Here is a 15,630-nt window from a genome sequence, read left to right as displayed (position 1 = left end):
TAGAAAAGTACCCAAGCTAGAAGGTCACATTGACCACTTAATCACCAGCCTGTTTTGGATTGAAAGACCAAGCGTTATTTTAAGATTTTCCATTGTCGCATTCCATCGACATACCTATATGAAGGTTTGTATTTTTACGGGAAGTTTATTGATTAACTTATATTAACTTTTTTGGGGGGCTATAGAAAGAAACAGCCATTTTTTTTTGCCATTTGACATTTTATTGTATGGGAGATATAAGTACTTTTGAACAATAAAAAAAATTATTTGGTTTTGCTTAACTGCATTCCAAGAGCCATCATTTTTTCAATTGACGTAGCCGTGGGTGGACTTGTTTTACGCAGAACAAGATGCCATTTTTATTGGTATCATTTTGAGGTACATGGGACTTATTGATTACCTTTTATTATTTTTGGAGAAAGGGAAACAACAATTCTGTCGTAGTTTTTGTGGGTTTTTTCGTACAGTGTACACCATGTGGTTTAAATAACGTTATCTTTAGGGTTCAGGTCGTTACAACCACGTCGATACCATAATTATTATTTTTTTTATAAACTCCTACAAATGAAAACTATTTTTCATGGAATTTATTTTATTTTCTCTTTCTACAGTGCACCTTTTTTGATTTTTAAATAAAGTTTATTTCACTTTTTTTTTTTTACTCACTATACCAAAGTATTACAGCCTGTCAGTGTAAAACAGTCAGGCAATTTATCAGGCCTCAGGCCTCCTTCACACACAGAAAATGTCCGGCAGTTTAAACTGAATAAAAAAAATAAAAACTCGCTCCTTAGTGGTGTTTTTTATTTGGTGTCATTTTGGACATTTTTTTTCGGCCGTTTTTGAGGTCCTAAAGAGAAGCCTATGGGAAAACAGCTGAAAAAACACGCTATACACAGAACATGTTGCGTTTGTAAAGATGCCACTGATGACAATATTGCCTCAAAAACGCCACAAACCAGAACACTGTTGTGTGTAGTGCAGTTGTTTTTTTACTGTAGACTTTAATGTAACATCTAATGGCCGCACTTAAAACTGCATGAAAAAAATATATAAAAAAAAGACATTAAAAATACCACGAAAAATGCACAAACGTGCTGTGTGTGAAACCAGCCGAATAGGTGTACAACCCTGGCAGGCCCGAGGGCCTTGGTTAGGCCCCCAGCTTCCATGGCAACCCATCAGTGGCTGGCGATCCCACTTAGCCGTCAATGGGTGACAGAGGGAGCCCCCAACCTCTTTCAAATCACTCAAACACTGCAGTCACTATTAACCGAGGCACTTAAGGGGTTAAACTGCTCGGATCACAGTTAATTCATGGACCCCTGCAATAACCATGACGTACATGTACGCCATAGTGTGTTAAGGGGTTATGAAAGAAAAAAGTGCATAATTCTGATCATTTTGTCATAGTTTACGCAATTTTTGAAAATGAGTAAATTCATATACCCTGAAACACTATTTACAAATATCTCCATTTGTATTTTCAGTTCTCACAGTCTTCAAGATCTCAGCTTGCTGTCATTGCAGCTGGGGAGGCAGTTTTGACAGAAATTATTGTACGCTGCACTGGCCTTTTTCTGGCTGCATCAATCTCTAGTTAAGTAACATAAATGGCTCCTTTTTAATCCCTTCCCTACATCCGCCATATATATATAGCGGAGGTCGGTAGGGGGAGTATGGAACAGACTCACAGGCAGAGCCCGCGCCATAAAACAAGCGTGTTGGCTGTATCTTACAGCCGAAACTTCAGTGTAATAAACAAGATCCCACTTGAGTAGGATCCCATTCGTTTAACCCCTTAGATGCCGCGGTCAATAGCGACCGAGGCATCAAAGCCGTTAGAATAAGGAGGGCGGCCCCCTCTGATGTGCCATCGCATCCCCAAAAAAATGGCAGCGACGGAAAGGTTCTAAAAATGTTGGCGTAGACAAGACCAGAGGGGATGCCCAGACATCACTATGTTGTAGCTGGTGAGGCCCCAGTAGAAAATGATTGAGGAGCCCTAGTCTAGACAATTCTCTTCTTATTTACATCCAGAAACTTTGTAAACAGAAGATTTGGTACAATGGAGAAGATTTACTAATATAACTGCATTGTGCAAGCATTGTGCCAGTCTATTATATTATTGTGGTGTATGCCCTATTCCTCAGCATGGCGCATGCCCTGGTTGGTAATAAAGCACAGAAAAGCGGCATATGAACATTGCTGAGTTTCCTCTAATGGGTCCTCCACTTTTGGGACCCCTTTACACTATCTTTATGCCTGTTGTTACATATATATGCATCTCGGTTATGTGAAGAAGAGGTCATTTGCCTCAATACACATTATAATTTAAATTTTAATACAGAAAATACTTTGACCTCCAGTGTGGCCCTTCTCGAGGTTTCACATCCAGAGCATTTGTTATTACCATGACTCCTTCTGCACTTACGCCATTTAGGACTGGTGAAGGACCTAATCTAAGGGAAAGCCAGCTATTATACGAATATGATACTCTCCTGCACCCACGTTCAGATGTAGCCCTCTTTATCTTGACTTTTAACGCCTTAAATAAACTGTGGCAAGAAACTTGAACTTGACTTTTCGAATGGCTTTCACTGTGTGATATCACGCTGCAGCAAGTTATCAGAGTCAATATGAACTTGGCTACATCTGTACATACACTCAGCACTACTGGTCTCATATATTGACGTATAAGCTTATTGGCAGCAGTTAATAAGTGGACCCCATTATGTCTATGGTCAGTGATATAATATACAATGAAATAGTCCTACACTTTTCTATTTATTCATTGTTTTTTTTTACTAATGAATTATAATTGATATAGTGTACCACTATGAATTGTTTGGGCTATTGACTTTTTTGTGTGTTTATCCATGTGCAGGATCACCAGATAATATAGTTACTCTTTTTCATTTATTTGGATGATATAAACATGAATTTATATTTTTGTTTCTCCTTCTTTCCCCTTAGGTTTCCTTTTTCTTGAATACTTATAGGTTAACTGACTTACTATCAAATTGGCCCTAGGGTGTGTGGCTGAGATAGGGAAATTATATTGTGAGTCCCAATGGTTACAGGGACTGATGTGAATGATGAAAATTTCTGTACAGCACTGTGGAATATGTTGGTGCTTTATAAGCAAAGGAAAAGAAATAAAGAGTGAAAGGTTGGCAGCCTTAATTTACAGTAAAGTATAACTACAGTATAGTAAGTGGTCAGTAAACACAACCCATCAGTACCATGCTGTATGGGTATAATACTGCTGGAAGAGCCATCATACACTGTCAGCCTATGCCATAATGGACTAGCATCCGGAATTTCATATCATGGGAAATGGCTTGATCACATGCCTGCTGATGAGTAAATAGGTTGATATACGTAGCTATGCAGTTCAGGTCGTCTAGGTCAGGAGGACAGTGTGGTGCCAACTCTCACAGTGTCGCCTCTAGAGGCAGCAAACCATTAAAATGAAGTCCGACAACATTTTTAATCGGTCTGCTCAGACCTTGTAAGCCATTAAGGACTACTACCGGTGGACACAGCAGTATCTGACACAGTATGCTGACGGGTAGAAATAGATCCCCATTTATTACATTAAAATCATTATTTTAATTAAAACATGAATCAATTTAGTGACAATTCTCATTATAGCATAAAGTTACTGGTCCTTGTACTCCATGTTACTTGCCCAGACAGCAGTTGTAGGGGCGTTAATATTAAGGCCTATAGTGATCTACAGTCGGTTCAGCAGAACAGTAAGAGATCCAGGTGGCCATAATATGGATGTTAAAATGTGGTCTTGTTATGGCCATCTGAAAGCTTCCGAAGGCCAGGATCACACACACAGTTTTGATGCAGTTTATGATGCAGTTTTTGAGCCAAAGCCGGAAGTGGATCCAAAAGGGAGAAAAGTTACAAAGAAAAGACTGGCGAATCTCCTTTCCTTTGAGTTCACTTCTGTGTTTGGCTCAAAAAACCGTAGGCAAAAACTGCCAAAAACGGCATCAAAACTGTGTGTGTGATCCTCGCCTCAAATTTGAGCTTGGGAATTGTGTCTTTACTTCAGAGAGGTCTGTACACAAGCAATATGTAAAGAAAAATCCATGTCTAGAAGCAGTTTATAAAGCCTGTAGAGAACTACTACCCTCTCCTCCCTACAAGTAAAGCCCTTGAGATCAGTGCTTGGGAATTGAACCATCGAATACATTACAAACTTACACTATGTGTAGTTCTCGCTTCAGCCTAATTTGTTAAAAAGCACTCAATCCCTTCAAAGAGAACTTTTGGAATTAATAGAAAATATACAGAATTAGAAAAACAATACATCGTCCGGCCATAACCATAAAAAAAGGACATCAAAGGTCAATTTCATTTTGTTTATAAGAGGTCAACAACCTAAGTAGCTGTAGTACTCAAATCTTGTCATATAAAAAGGTCTAAACATTTAGCCCGCAGGAAGTGATCTGGTGAGGGGGGGGGGGGTAGAATGTGGGGGACTTTGAGGTCAGGATTTCGTTTCTTAGCCACTTTGTACATCTCTACTGTCACATATATAGATGTCAAGTAAACAAATCCTATACCTAATTTAAAAAAAAAAAAAAAAGTACTAAGCACGCTCCTTATTAGCATAAGTGACATTTCCCTTTAATTTCTTGTCCTTACCAATGTCACCACTCACAGAGAACAGAAGGAGGACCTTGCGGCACCAGATCATTGTCATATACAAAAAAAAAAAGAGTCACAGTATATCTTCCAGACAACTATCAGGACATCAAAGGCTTTCAGGATACAACATACTTCACTTCTCTGTATGAGTTTCTGCACAAGACGTGTAACATATATTCCCCACCCCCTCCTTCTTCACTCTAGGGAATAACCCCTCCGCCTTAAAATGCACCCTTTAGATTGTAAGCTCTAAGGGACAGCGTCCTCTCTCGTTTTGTTTTATTCTTAGTATTTTTATCTCTTTTCACAATATTTATCATTTTGTATCTTTACTGCTTAGCATGCTGGTGATATATAAGTAATGTTGGAAGTCGTAGTACATAGCAGATTACCCGTCTATACATATTGGCTCATCATGCAAATTATAATAATAATAATTCAGTGACTTACCAACACCGCAGCCCCTGGTGAAGCCTTTGCTTGTCATCAGCCTCTTTGCTTTCCTGGCTTTTGCTGGAAAGAACTGCAGCTCTTGGCTTTTTGTAATAGAACAAAATGAAATGACAGCAGCCTGGTTGTGTGTCCCCACCTCTCGCCTGTCCCCTATTTAATGGCTTGTTTACCCAATGTTGCTTTCATGTGCAAGTTGTATCAATGCTGTAATAATGGTACACCCCCGGCTCAGACAGGGGGTCCCCGCAGCAGTAAGGGGATATGAGACTGATGGTAAATGGAAGAGCAGGACTGAGCTCATAGTCCTGAGGATCATACAACCTGAGGTTGATGATTGCTGAGCAGCATGAGGAGGAAAAGCTCTCCCCGCCTCTCCAGGAAGCACAATGTCTGCAGCTGCTTATTGCTGGCCTCGTGTGACATTATTAATAGGAGCCATGAGGGGCACATCACTCGCGCTTCCTCCCACATTCACAGGACTGCAGCTTCACCTTCATTTTTCGCTGCGTTATATTTATGATTGTGGCCCTGATGGTTTTCCAACTGGGGGGGCGGCTTTATTTTTGTTAATGAGTTTGGTGTTTTTCAAAACTTGAGTGATGTCTACGAGACATTTATTAGTGTCACACGGCTCAAGATAAATGTCTCTAATAATTCTGCACTGAAAATCTGCTGCAATTTACTGTACAATGTATGGGGATGGGGTATGAAAAATACTTTCATGGGTCAATTCTGTTGCTGAATTTAACTACGGATTTTAGCCTTTGCATTGCATAGGGTGAAATCCACTGCAAATTTGCCGCATCATTTTTTGAGTGAAAAAAAAGTCAACTACATGTAGACCCCTAAGGCCGGGTTCCTAAAGAAATTATCTCATGCCCACGCGGCGGGAAAAAAAACCGCAGCGTAAACGTTAATAAATTGACCTGCAGTGCGGAAATTTTGTTGATGCAAAACCCGCAAACAAATAGCCAAGTGTTGCGACAAAAATCGCAACTCAGGAAAAAAAATCACTTACTCAGAACTCTCTCCTTCTTTCTGCAGGCCGGCCTCCTGGGATGACGTCTCATCCCATGTGACTGCTGCAGCCAATCACAGGCTGCAGCGTCACTTGGCCTGTAACGTCATCTTAGGAGGCCGGACTATGCGCAGAAGAGAGGGATGGGGTTAGCATATTCTCTTTTTTTTCCAGCGCTACTTTGCTTAGCAGAAATTGTGTCTGAAAAACCGCACCGCAATATGGTGCGGTTTTTCGGACGGAAGGTCCTGCGGATTCCTAGGTCGGATACACTGTGCAGTTTTTACGCAGCGTATCCAAGCCAAGGGAAACCCGGCCATAGGGTATGTTCACATGTGGTGGATACGTAGCAGATTTTTCCGTCCACATATTCAGGTGGAAAATGAGCAGCGTAAACCAGTAGCAGGAGAGTGGATGACATTTTAGCAAATCTTATCGACACACTGCGGAAAATTTTCGCAAAAAAATTTACCTGCTGTGTGGATTTTTAAATCCGCAGCATGTCAACTTATGTTGCGTCTCCTTTAAATATTTACTGTTGTACACAGATATTACATTGAATTGAATTGAATAAGAAATCTTTTTTGCGCAATTTTTTTTTTGTTGTCCTTTAGCCACGTTTTTTGTTGTTTTTTTTGCAGCCGGATGTTAGCTGAAAGTCAATAGGAAAATTTTAAACACATTTTTTTCAGGAATTTTGCCATAGGCTTCTCCATACGAAAAAAAAAACAACTAAAAAAATAATAATGTGTAACTAAAAAAAGCTGCAGCTTCATCCAGGGAGGGCGGACGGCAAAGGAGGGACGCGTCACCGTAACAACATAACAACAGAAGGGGTAAGTATGACGCAGCGTATCCGAACTGTAGGAACCCGGCCTTAGGCTTCATTTACACGCTTTTTTTTTTTGTTCAAATGTAAAATCGCTAGCTTTTATTTTTCAATAGTTTTTTTATGCCGTATTGTCAAAATAGTGTGTTGTACTACATGCATTTCATTTCTTGTGTGGCTTTTCTTTACAGTGCAAATCCCTTTTATATAACTGAAAATGGAGGTCTATGGGAGAAAAACACCATTAACTGGCAGTAAAAGCACCAAACCAGCCGCTTGACCTGACAACTAGCTAACATCTGACAGCAGCGGTTTTTGCCCCCCCCCCCCCCTTAAAAAAAACTGCCAAAAAAAAGCCTGCAAAAACGCCACAAAAAGCATGTTTTTTTTCTAAAAACGAAGTGTTGGAAAGCACCCTAAGGCTGGGTTCACACAACCTATTTTCAGGCGTAATGGAGGCGTTTTACACCTCGAATTACGCCTGAAAACACGGCTCCAATACGTCGGCAAACATCTGCCCATTCATTTCAATGGGCTTTACGATGTACTGTGCCGACGACCTGTAATTTTACGCGTCGCTGTCAAAAGACGGAGCGTAAAATAACAGCCTCGTCAAAGAAGTGCAGGACACTTCTTGGGACGTAATTGGAGCAGTTTTTCATTGAATCCAATGAAGAACAGCTCCAATATACGGCCGTAATGGACGCCCCGCAAAACGCGAGTACGAGCAATTACGTCTGAAATTCAGGAGCTGTTTTCTCCTGAAAACAGCTCCGTAATTTCAGGCGTAAATGCAGTTATCGTGTGCACATAGCATAAGGCTGCATGATTTCCAAATTCAATTGCAATTGGTGAATTCCACTAAATTGGGTTGTCCCATCTAGACAAACTCTGTCAATATTCCGTATTAGAGCATATGTATATAACTCAGGGGCAGCCCCTGCTCAGGATTCCCCTCTATTATTCAGAGCACCCCCTCTGGAGGACTCATTGCAACTAGGTACAGACTCCATGGTCCGCCGTATGGTGCGCCAGCTAAGCACTCTATTCTCCCCTAGTAATGTTTCTAGTGGAGAATATCTCCATATTATGTCTTTCGATGGGGCAAAATTTTGGTCTTGCTGATTTGTATGAAATCCATGAGCAAGAAAACCTATCTGTCCCTCTGTATAAAATGAGACATACGCAGGTACAATATGCCATCATAGCAAACTATGGGAATTGTATTACAGATCTATACAACACAGATACGTAACATAGCCATGTGCATAAGGCTTTCCACATATGACACACTAATACAATAATCTAGCGTGTTACTTACTGTGGAAGTGAAAATTATAAATGGTTCATATATATATATATAATGTCTATAGAAAGGCGTGCATGTTCTTTGACAGTACCAGGCAATGTTAAGAATATTTATTTATTACAAACTCTCCACATTTTTAAGGTGGCAATTATGAATCGACCATTAATCTTCGGATTTTGCCAGCAGACCACATGGCAGTTTTTCACGATGCTCTTTACGTATTACACCATCTGGTGGCAGAAAATATTAACAACAAAGACATATTGACATATGGCATTCATGTCTCATTAATTTGAAGAAAAATTGTATCCAAACTAAATGTTTACTTTTTGCTGGATTTTTGTTTCCCAACAAAGTTCTATTTTCCTAGGGTCCACAAATTTTTCAAGGATACTTCTGGACCCTGCAGCAGAGCTGAATCTGTTCTGTATGTATTTAAAGGGGTATTCCGGTTACAACAAGGTACCCCCTATCCGTAGGTGGGGGTCCGACAGCTGGGACCCCCACCGTTTATGAGAACGGGGGTCCCGAACCCCTCGTTTGAACTGAGTGGCAGGTCGCTCATGCGCACTGCCGCTCCATTCATTCTCTATGGCAGCGCTGGAAATAGGCGAGTACAGCGTACGTATAGGGGGTAACTTGTTGTAACCGGAATACCCCTTTAAGGCTTTCATCATGCAGAGTTTTTTTCAGTGTTTATTTTATGTAAAAATTCCAAGCATTTGAAGTGTTTTTTTCTGGCGTCTTCGCTCATTTTGTACAGGCATTTTACAGTTCTATTGAGAAGCCTATGGGGAACAATACCATAACTAGCATAAATCGATGGGATGTACAATGCCCCTGCAGAAATGAGGGCGAAGACAGGATCTATGTGTGCTATATGACCTTTATTCACTGCACAAATAGATTGCCTGATACGTCATAAATACATGTGAAAATATCACTAGTGAAGTATGCGATCCCCAGGCATTATTGATCAAAAGGCCGTTATGAAGCATTAAAAATCCAGAATAGAGAAAGTGGACGAGGGGCCCCCCACCATGTTAGGAATCTAGGGGGGCCTCAACCTGCAAGTTCTCTCCAGCTCTTTATAGACACTCCCAGCAGCAAGACTCCAATCCAGAACCAGTGGGGCCCCTACTCTGAAGTTTGGGGCGAGCCCATCTGTGCTCTGGTTTTGGCATAGACTGATAACCACACATCCGCCAGCACTCAAAAGTCTATGTATGCCTCCCCATAAAGGTAATCCAGATTGAAGGGGGGTAAGGAACCTGATGGCCACACACACATCTCCCCAGACCTTCACGAGGAACACTCATAAGGGCACCGCACCCCACAAAAATCATGTTACAAACAACGTGCAAAGTGAACGCACAAAATCCAAAAAATAAATAGAGTGCTGTGCTATGTGGACCCAACCAAATGGTTGGTGTGTATAAAAAATCCTCGTACTCAAGCTAGCCAGAAGGCCGAGCTAAAATAGAGGTGTGTGCTTAAAAAACTGAAAGAAGAAGTGCATGTGCAAGTGCACCCTACTAATCACACAGGTTTCTTATTCCCAAGTGATTTTCAGATGCCCACCGGGTAATTACTCTGGGGGGCACTTCAGACCTCAGACTTTCAATCTACCTGTCCTATAGCATTGACCAGGAGACCCCGGGTCACCTACACCCAAGACTCAACCTCCTTGTGTATAATATATCAGCTCCATCTCAGCGCCCTCCTGAAACCACCAATATGGACATATACTACACTAGATCTTTGCCAAAAGGCAGAGTAGCAAATGTGGTTCCACTTCTCTCCAGGATTGACAAATGTTAAGGCGTGTTAAAATCCAGCATGTGGCTTCTTGTTTCCCCAAACACAGACTGTCCTTATATACATTACATTGTTGTTGGATTTTGTTAGCTTCAGCACATGTCCAGCATAAGTTTTGCTACAGAGGAGGGGCACCACCAATTTTTTTTGCCCAGGGGCCTCCATCGACCTTCATCCGGCCCTGAATGTGGTTATACTGGTTCTGCAAGTGTTTTTGCTGTTGATCTCATTTCCATGTTCTGCCAGGCAACAGTGAGAGTTTGAAGGGGAGGGGGAAACTAGTGGAAGGAGGTGCTACATACAGAGACATGGAGTAAAGTATGGAGTAAAGTTCTCTCTGACCCACCAATACAGCATCCAGTATCACCTGCATGTCTACTACTATATTACAGCACTGGTCAAAGATCTTTGTTACTGAAAATCTGACAATATTCTAAGTTAAAGGTGTTCTCCCCTCTGATCAGCTATACTCTGCTGGGGGAACCAGCATCAAGTGTTTAATTCCTCTGCAGCACTACCGCAGGTGAAATGAAGCATTACACATTGCCCATTGAAATCAGTGCCCTGTATGTTTATTGCACGGATGTGCCAAGTTCTCCAGAGTAAGAGACACTATTTATAGCCACTGTAACTGCACCATCTAAAGTATTTGACAGAAAGAGAGAGGGGGTTCCCTCTTTCAGGCCATCAGTGCCTCACAACGTGATTGTGGGGTATTGATGGGTTACCATGCCAGCCGGGGGTCTAACAAAGGTGTGCCATCAGTATCTGCCTATTGGGACATGTCAGAGACTTAGCCTAATAGTTTGCCTGTCAGTAATACAGGCATGCTAAGTATTCCAAAGTATTATATAGGTGATCGCTGCTTCAAGTCCCATAGAGGGCCACAAAAAAGTTAAATACATTTTAATAAAGTTTAAAGGGGTTTTCCCAAATAAGACATTTATGGCATATCTGCATATCTGGGACCCACACCTATATCAAGAACGGGGGTCACTCAACCCCTGTTTCACCTGGCGAGAAGGCAAATTCTAGGTGGAGACTAGTGAGGAGATGGCTGCACATGAGCAAGACTTTCTCCATTCCGTACTGAGAGTTATGGAAACAGTCAAGCAAGTGCTGTGTTTTCTCCCCGCCCCCCACCCGGGCTGATGCCATAAACGCCCCGAAAAACAGCTGAAAATATGGAAGCTGAACGCCACCAAACATCTGCCCATTGATTTCAATGGGAAAAACTGAATTTCGTTCGGGGTATTTTTTTATGCAGCTGTTTAAAAAAAGGCGCGTAAAAAAACGCAGCATAAAAAGAAATGCATGTCACATCTTGAGACGTTTTTGGAGCCATTTTTGATTGGGTCAATAGAAAAACAGCTCCAAAAACGGCCGTAAAAAACACATAAAAAAATCGTTTGATGCTTAAAAAACGTCTGAAAATCAGAGGCTGTTTTCCCTTGAAAACAGCTCCGTATTTCACAACTGTTTTTTGTTTAGCGTGTGAGCATACCTTAAGTAGTCCCTTTCATTATATTGCCGAAATTAGTGGTCCTCTCTATACTTTAGTACGCAGTGCGTGGCTTGTTTGTGGGCTAACAGCGGGTGAGTACAAAGATAAAAATTGCAGATTTGAAATGGTCTTTGAAGCTGTCTACGGATTACTGTTGTTTAGGGGCAGTGACAGTCTCTTTAATTTGGAAATCAGTGACAGTCTAAGACCACAGATCATAGGATGTATCAGAAAACCCTTTTAACTTGGTTTAACCCTTTAAAATGTTATGTTTATTGCACAACTCATTTAAATTATGTCCTCAGCAGAAAATAAAGGAGTAGAACTTTCCCTCCTAGACTATGATCCATACAATCCAATCATATAAATGTTATTGTGGGTAACACACAGTTGAACTGGAAAAACCAGTCTTGGTAATGTAGTCATGTTGGTTGCATGTTGGGGTGAGGCACTCTTCTGCTTTAAACGTCAATGCACTTATCTGAAGGTCTTGTTACTGAATGTTAACAATATTTATCAAACTTTATGATTAAAATGAAACTTTTTCCCATTGAAAGCAGATGCAACACTCTCCTACTCATCTTTGTTCTTTTATGTGATTATATCAGGCTAGCAAACTTACAATGGTGTAACATTTCACGTTTTTATTACAAAGTCCTCACTGACCATTCCAGAAAAAAACATTTATTATGTCTTTTATTATGTCAAGAAATATAAAAGCAAAAGACAAAACAGGTTTAAGCACATACAACATGTAGAATTATCTACAAAGACATGACTAAATGTGATTTTGTATCAGTGATTCCAGAGGGGTGTGCAAAAAATGTACCAAACTGATAGAGGAGGCTTCTGGTCTCAAGAACATAGTACAGCAGAACATTTTGCACGCAACTAGTTCAGTCTGGTGTGTTGTACTAACTATCATAGCCAGATAATGGGTGCAGCGTAGAACACGTTCTAAGCCACAGCGGTTCCACGGCCCCAATCAGGTGAAAACTGAAGGAGAAATATGGCAAAAACTACTGTGGTCGAAGTGTCATCAGGGTATGTTCACACGGCAGCGTCCGTAACGGCTGAAATTACGGGGCTGTTTTCAGGAGAAAACAGCTCCGTAATTTCAGCCGTCATGGCATGTTGAGGCGCTTTTTGCTGCGTCCATTAAGGACATTAAATTGAGCTGGTTTTCCATGGAGTCCATGGAAAACGGCTCCATTTACGTCTGAAGAAGTGACAGGCACTTCTTTGACGCAGGCGTCTTTTTTACACCCCACCTTTTGACAGCGGGGCGTAAAAAAATTGACCGTGTGCACAGAACATCGTAAGACCCATTCTAATGAATGGGCAGATGTTTGCACACGCTATCGAGCCGCATTTTCGGACGTAAATCGAGGCGTAAAACGCCCGAATTACGTCCGTAAATAAGCCGTGTGAACATACCCTTAGCGTCTCAAGTGAAGAAACCAAATGGCTGGGGATGCTGCATTTAGATAACCTGGAAAAACATGATCGTTTGTATACAGGGAAAGTCCTTTAAACCAGCATTTGATAATCCAGGAAGCCTGATAATTTTGCACTATAATATGAAATATAATAGGACATTTTACAAGATCAGAAGGAGTAGACTGTTTTTTAATCAGAGGAATTTCCTTAATTTATCAGCAGATTTTGCATTTCTTTTAGGTGCTAATTTCATGTTGGACTTATGTCTGAAGGGTTGTCGCCCCCCCCCCCCCTCCCCTCCTTGCAAGTGACTTTTCTATACTTTTCTATGACTCTCAGATAATCCACAATCTTCGATCCTCTGGCACCTATCAGGTCCCATTGGGGCTGAATTAAATCGTATCTTGTTACGAGCTCAGCTGCGTCTCCTGCGAGTTTAAGGGTATGTTCACACCGTATTACCTAGAAGCAAAGTGGATGAGATTTTAAAAAAATGTCATCCCCACACTGTGAAAACAATATGCACAGAAAGCGCTGATAAATTGACCTGCGGTGCGGATTATAAATCTGCAGCTTGTCAGTTTTTGCTGCACATTTGTTGGAGAATTTCCCCATTGACTTCAATAGGGAAGTCAAATTCTGCAACAAATTGTTGACATTGTTTGCGGAATTTGCTGCGATTATGCCACATATTATCAGAAATACGGTATTCAGAGCACAAGACTGCAAGCAGTAAAGTAGTAGTGTCCACAGTATAGTAAAGGGTGAAAAGATGGAAAAATAAAAATTATTCATTGAAACATTTTCTTTTTTGCTCCCTAAAATGTCCAAAAAATAAAAACTTCTTTGCTCCATAATATGTCCAAAAAACAAAGACTGAACCATGTTTCAAAAATTTAAATCTATTTACTATGAATGTGGCTGTCACAAATAGTTTAATGAGCACAGCATGGAGATGGACAGTGCGTGCTCAACCTGCTCTGCAACCAAGAACGGGAGCTCTGGACCCCTAGTTCTCTGCAACGTTGAAGCAACCAAAGGACTCCCCGGAGCAGTGGCGCACGCAGAGGGGTTTCCAGTTGCTGGGTAACACCCGTGTAAACAGGGTCATGCTATCCTCATTGCTCACATACAATAGGACTCTATTGTAGGACACAGATATAACTGACAGTGCTGGCAAGTGGACCATCGGTACCCCTCCCCACCATTCTGAGCTTTTCTTGTGATGCAGGCAGCGCTGAAATCATTGCGCGCCTGCGTCGTTCCACTGGAGCAGGCCTGGTCAGAAGAGACCAGGCCTGCATTGCTGAAGGAGAGGATGGAGCAGGAACTGGGACAGGGGATGTGGCACTATTTACAGGGGCATTATATACATAGGCACTGTGACATTATCTACAGGGCAGAGTGGCACTAGCTACATCATGGGAACTGTCTGGCCCTATATACATGGGCACTGTGTGTGGCACTATCTACAGGGGGCAGTGTTTGGCACTATCTATATGGGCACTGTTTCACTATCTACATGGGAACTGTGGCACTATCAACATTGGTACTCTGAGACCATCTACAGAGGCACTGTGGCATTATCTGTATTGGCATGGTGGCACTATCTACATAGGCACTGTGTGTGGCACTATCTACATGAGCACTGCATGTGGCACTATCTACACGGTGCCGTGTGTGGCACTTTGTACATGGGCACTGTGGCACTATCTTTATGGGTCCTGTTTGTGGCACTATCTACTTGGGCACTTTGGCACTATGCAGTGTGTGGCACTATATACAGGGGGCACTTTGGCACTATCTACAGGGGGCACGGAGTGCGGCACTATCTAATCTGGTTTTTACACTATGCGTATTGGTCAGAACATAAGCACTAACCTATCCCTTTAAATTAGAGATTGTAATATAAAGGGCTAGGCTGGTGGATACATGCAAACCAATACTCATAGCGTAAAAACCAAAGGGTAGCGAGAACATAGTGAAAATGACTTGGTTTAAGGTACGTATGCATTTGGAAACTCCTTTTTAAAAATCCTGCGTTTGCCCCTGCAGAGATGTGCTTCTAGGGGAGAATATGTACATACATATGGAATCCAATGGAGAACGCCACAATTTTGTTCTTTGAGATTCATGCGGACTCCAACAGAAAAAAATGATGTATGCCTCTGTAAAAAATGGTATGCCTCTGTAAAATGCATCCTAATTCACCACTTTACTCTCCTCCAGCGTTGCCCTCCGTACTCCCTTGCTTCCACCTGCCCGTCGATGGCCTTTTTAACCCCTTCCCGCCGCAGCCATTTTTCAGATTTTCATTTTCGATTTCTCCTCCCCACCTTCCAAAAGCCATCTTTTTATTTTTCCGTCTATATAGTCCTATGAGGGCTTGATTTTTGCGGGACGAGTTGTCGTTTTGAATAGCACCATTTATTGTGCCATATAATGTACTAGGAAATGAGAAAAAAATATTTGTGGGGTACAAAATGAAAAAAATAGCGAATCCTCCATTGTTTTTTGCGCTTTGTTTTTACGGAATTCACTGTGCAATTGAAACAACATGTTAACTTTATTCTGTGGGTCAATACGAT

General features: G+C 41.5%; 1 protein-coding gene across 1 annotated transcript in view; it reads right to left on the bottom strand.

Annotated features, from left to right (window-relative positions):
* Positions 1-5,517, bottom strand: part of STAMBPL1 (STAM binding protein like 1) — a 71,094-nt gene extending 65,577 nt beyond the window's left edge. The window contains exon 1 of the mRNA XM_075842658.1: positions 5,122-5,517. The gene's annotated coding sequence lies outside the window, so the exon portion shown is untranslated. The remainder of the gene's footprint in view (positions 1-5,121) is intronic.
* Between the last annotated feature and the right edge of the window lie 10,113 nt (positions 5,518-15,630).

This window comes from Rhinoderma darwinii, chromosome 11 (genome assembly GCF_050947455.1).
Source record: "Rhinoderma darwinii isolate aRhiDar2 chromosome 11, aRhiDar2.hap1, whole genome shotgun sequence".
NCBI classification, from domain to species: domain Eukaryota; kingdom Metazoa; phylum Chordata; class Amphibia; order Anura; family Rhinodermatidae; genus Rhinoderma; species Rhinoderma darwinii.
Note: the sequence above shows the minus strand (reverse complement) of the source record. Positions and strands in the feature narration are given on the sequence as shown.